Source organism: Excalfactoria chinensis, chromosome 1, assembly GCF_039878825.1.
Source record: "Excalfactoria chinensis isolate bCotChi1 chromosome 1, bCotChi1.hap2, whole genome shotgun sequence".
Classification (NCBI taxonomy): Eukaryota; Metazoa; Chordata; class Aves; order Galliformes; family Phasianidae; genus Excalfactoria; species Excalfactoria chinensis.
In genome coordinates this window covers 85057122-85062366 of record NC_092825.1, presented here as the reverse complement: position 1 = coordinate 85062366, position 5245 = coordinate 85057122, and positions in this window count along the sequence as shown.

The window sequence follows — 5245 nt, the reverse complement described above, 5'->3', positions numbered from 1 at the left end:
TCCACAAAGGAGCAATCACCATGCTACCTCAGTGGTGATCAGCTCTTAAATGGGATCTAGGAGAGGTGGAGTTAAGCTCCACCCCTTCCAGAAGCACAGCTGTATTACTTTCACCTGTGCTCCAGCAGCTGACCTGTCACTTGCCTCAGATGGTTCAGGCTGTGATCAACAGTTTTCCTTACATACATAAAACAATGAGGAGTTGCAAAATTCTCATTTTAGAACAACTGGAAAAGTGGAAGAAAAGGAAATATTAGATAGATTAAAAGTTTAGTTTTAACTGAATTATCAAGCTTAAAGTTCAGGACATGGAAATCTATCAATCTATCAAATATGTAGGTTGCTCTAAAAGTAATACCTCCTGTTTATTTTCATGGAAATTTCACTGGATACAAAAAGTACAATAACATTATTTGATAAAGCAAATTCTCAGCTACAGAACGCTGTTTTTCAACATAGTCACCACTGTTAGCTATGTACTTTTGTCAGTGATGAACAAAAGTCTTCATGCCATGCTTGTAAAAATCAGCTCCAGCAGATGCTACCCACTGTTTCATGGATGCTAAGATAGCATAACTGCTAGGAAAATGTTGCTCATACAGTCCATTTTTCACTGGCCCAAACAGATGGAAGTCAAAAGGCACCAAATCCAGACGGTATGATGGGTATGAAAGGACAGTCCAGCCAAGACAGCAGTGCGCTCCACGGTCTTCCAGCTGGCTTGGGGCCTGGCATCACTGTGTTGCAAGAGAAAGGTTGTTCTGTTCCCTGACCTAACTCTGGAAGTTCAAACCCTCAACCTAGTTAGGGTCACAATGCAGTAGTCAGAGCTGGTTTATCCTGATTCTAGGAAACTCAGAAGGATCACTCCTTTCCTATACAAAAAGATAGTGTACCGCACTTTATCCACTGAGTGCTGTAGCATGAATCTTTGATTGAGAATTCATATGTCGCCACTCCATAGAGTGTTGTTTTGATGTCAGTGGTCATAATGCAATCCAGGAAACTTTCACCTTCAGCTTTATATTGGTTCAATAGGTCCTGATAGATTTGTATATGACATTCTTTCTGTTTCTCTGTGAGCATTAGTGAGACCCACCAGCTGCAAACTTTGTGGTGTTTCAACACTGATCCTATTGTTTCCAACACATTGAAGCCAATACTCCACTCCACACACAGTTCCATGGTCATTCACTGGTTACCATGGATGAACTGATCAAGATACTCTTTAATTGGTGTGCCACCTATGCAGGACTGTCCAGAATGTGGCTTCTCTTTCACATCATTGTCACCAGTGCTGAAATGCGTCACTCAGTATCTCACTTTGCTCATATGCACTGTTTGGTCTGCATAATCATTCAGCAAACCTCACTGAATGTAAATGGGTGCAATTTTTTTTTTTTTTTTCTGCATGGAGAAATTCAGTGATACACCTTCGCTTCATACAGGCTTTCATGTCAGACACCATTATATCTGTCTGCATCTCTGCTGTCATATATTGCACAGTAACAAACTGTAGCAGAAGAACTGTGGGAATCTTCTGACATACCACCATCTACCTCTGACATTATGGGCCAACATAATAAAATAGCTGGCATTACTTTTGGACTAGCCTTTGTATAATATTTGTAGATCTTTGGCAAAGACCTAAGATAGCACTGACAATTCCCAACCAAACTGGATGGTTCAGTAAGTCCCCTCAGATTCCTTCTCCATTCTTCTGAAAAAAGGTCTCTGTACTTCAGTAACACCCTGCTATAAATGACTCATCTTTCCTGCTCAAGAGTATGACAAAGGCAAAATATACATTAGTTATTAATTTTACCCTGTCATCTTACTTCTCTCCTCAAACACAAATGATTTTACAACCACGACTGCTATTCTTGTCAGTGACCTTCCATGTCCTTGCAGGAGAGTTTCAGGTATAGTCTTCAGGTTTACACGTGAGCCTTGACACATGCCAGGAGTGGCCACAAGGTGTTTTGGGGTTCAATCAGGTAAATTATGGCTTCTCTAGTCCATTACATTGTCCAAGCCAGTGAAACACTAGTAGATATTTCAGATAAAGACACTTGCTGAAGAACTAGGGCACTTTATCAAACTAAGGCCTCATGTGAAGTTGAGGTAATTGGTAATTCAGCAATTCAGGTACCTTTTCTGGAATATTCAATTATTTTTCCTGAAGCATTTTACAAAATAATACAAGTTTTTCTCTAGCCACAGTGAATGTTTTGAGGAATCTTCTCTTTTGAGGCAATATCTGTTGAAACAAGACAGAATAGAGATAGATATTTTACTCACCTCATACTTTGCATGACATTAAGGGAATTGATTATCACCTGCAACATGAGATACGTGATAGCCATCTGAAGATAGCACAGAATGCAATGAGAATAATGGTTATAATATGGTTAAAACCTAGAGTGAAAGTAGTAAATAAAAGGAGGACAGAATAAAACTGGAAAATCCTACACTGATAATTTATGTGTGCTAAAGAGAGAACCTTGAAACCTGAGAAGTATGGTCAAAAACTAAGAGCACAAAATGAAGCAATACTCAGTGAGAGAAACAAGAATAAAATACTAGACAAGCTATCACTGGGAGATGATCCAGGTGGGATACTGGGAAGGACTATAAATTTCAGTTCAGAAAATGTTCGCGGAAGAAATAAAATCGTTTTCACCTCCTTCCATCCAAAAAAGAAAGTCCTTATACATTACAGCGATCTCCTTTACAGCTCAAGACTTCTGTTATTTATTTTGTTTCAGCTGCAGTTTTATCACAAGCCATATAAAATAATAGGGGTGTTGAGGGTGGGGAAGTATATAACAGTGTACCAGATAAGTTCCCCCACCCCCATCTTTTCTTTTCTTTTTTTTTTTTTTTTTTTTTTTTTTTTAATAAATACTCTTTTAATCTGATGACAGAGACAGAGTAGGAGATAAGATAGTGATTCAAAATTTGGGAATTCCTGAAGTGATCAACATCATCATCTCACTTCAGAAAACTTCATGCATTTGGTAAGGTCTATTGCATATATACGAAACTGCAATTTAGGAAAATAAATGAATAAATAAATCCACAACACCCACTACTGTTTTTGAATAGCTGCTATTTCAAAATCTTCAATGCACGCACTGTAAAACTATTCTGTATAAGGTACCACAGCAGAATAAATATTTTGACATGAATTATTATCTTTTTGACCCCTTTTCACTCTATTTTGTCCCTTAGGATATTTTGTTTTCTGAAATGTATGAACGCTATAAGGTATCCAGATGGAAAGAAACTGTGGTAGAATTCAAAGCATGTCACAGTGCGCTTGTTTTTTTTCCTCCTGACTTCCAGTTTTCTACCTGCTTTTAGTTACAATCACCGATCCATCTCTGCAAAATAACGCATCCAGAGGCTGAAACCTAAATAATCTAGATTACCAGAGCGACTGATACCCCCAGAAGAGGAAATATCATCAAGATGAGGATTAAAATCCAATTGTAACCTTATTTATGGAGGGCAAATCACCCACAAGTTTTGATCTGGCCTTTCTCACATCATAAATTTTGTATTCCTCATTTAGATGGAGATTCAGAAAATTGACAGAATAGAAGACATTGCATAATGTAAGAAGAACATGGAGAAATACTAGGAAAGTTTAGAAAAGTTTCATAGCTTACCTTCTTGACAGGTTTGAAGCAATATATATTATTTTACTGACACTGACAGCAGCTACTATGATAAAAAAAATGGCAATGGGAAGTAGGAAAATAGGTGTCACTTCTCTGCATTAATTTGCAATATCTTTTCACATTCTTTAAACCCTTTCCTCTCCCATGAAATCACCAGTGTAGGGGAATACAGAAGTAATGCAATTTTGTCTTAGTGAAGAAGGAATGAAGTGGACTTTCAGTCCGCTATGTGAAAATTGCAATTTATATTAAAGCTGCTCACATAAAAGTAGTACTGCTGTAAAAGATCTGCACAGTACCTGTCCAAAGAACTGCAACTATTGCATTTTCAGACAGATTCTCTCAAAAGAGGGCAGTAGATTTCTCCCCAACCAATTCACAACCCTCTGAAATCTATATTTCACATTTTTTTTTTTTTTTCTGTACTCATCAAGATTAGGGATCAATGAGTACTCAACATTCCTAGGGCAGGAACAATTTATTAATCTTGAATTTATTTCTTCTAACAGAACATTAAGTGCTTTAAATCATACATGGCACAGGTCCCCTTATGGAGCAAATACAAAGTAAAAAGCTGTACAAGGAAGGTACTAGTTCAAGATAGATACATACAAAACAAATGTTATTATGGAAAAATGGCAATTAAGATTCTCTTAATTAGCCTGTCATTTCATATTTATCATCATAATGTTTGTTTTACAATGCTTTATTAAATCTGGCTTTATGACAAACATTCTGCTGGCAATGCATCCTGCTGTGCAACATATGGTGTTACACCTAATGAATATTAATGCTGTGAAGTACAAATGGTCTTCTGGGACAAGGGCTGATGGCTGGGAAACTCCTGTGGATGGCATTATTATTCAAAAAGGTTAACCTCACGTGTTTCTCATCAGGTCTCTTCCATAGCTACCTAGGATTCTGCCTACTAGCTTTTAAGAAAATATGGTAACACACTAAGGAAACTTCACAGTCCTACACCTCCCAGTTCTCAGGGCTTTTTAAACAATAAGTTAAAGTTAGGTTTTATACTGTAAATTATTCTAATCTTTGAAAAAAAAGAATATACAGCCACTTTCTCAAGCTGAAGCTACCCCCTCATTCTGGGATTCTTACTTTGGTGGATGGACGGTGCTTCTTTAAAGTTTGTCTGCTCATATTTGTTTTACAATCTCCTCATCATAGAAATGTAGGGATTGCTCCCATTGGCACCTTTGGGACCAGAAGAGTGATAAGTAGAAGCTGAAGGCAAAGGGCTGACAGTAAGGAGCAGTAAGCAGGTAGCTAAGACTTGAAGGCCACAAAAAAGCTCCCTGGCGTATAGTGTTTTCTGCAGTTCAGTCACTGAGTACCTGCAGTGAGAACAGGTCACAGAATCAACATTACATTGAATCTTGTAGCAGTCTTAATCTTCCTCTGGAAAATCTATAGAAATAATAAATAATAAGCCTCTTCTACCAAATATAAGTTCCAAAGTGTCTTGCCTGGCAGCAAGCTTTCTTTAGGAAGCAGAGCCCTTTGGAGAGAGTTTGTCCTCCCCTCTTTCACCTTCATTCTAT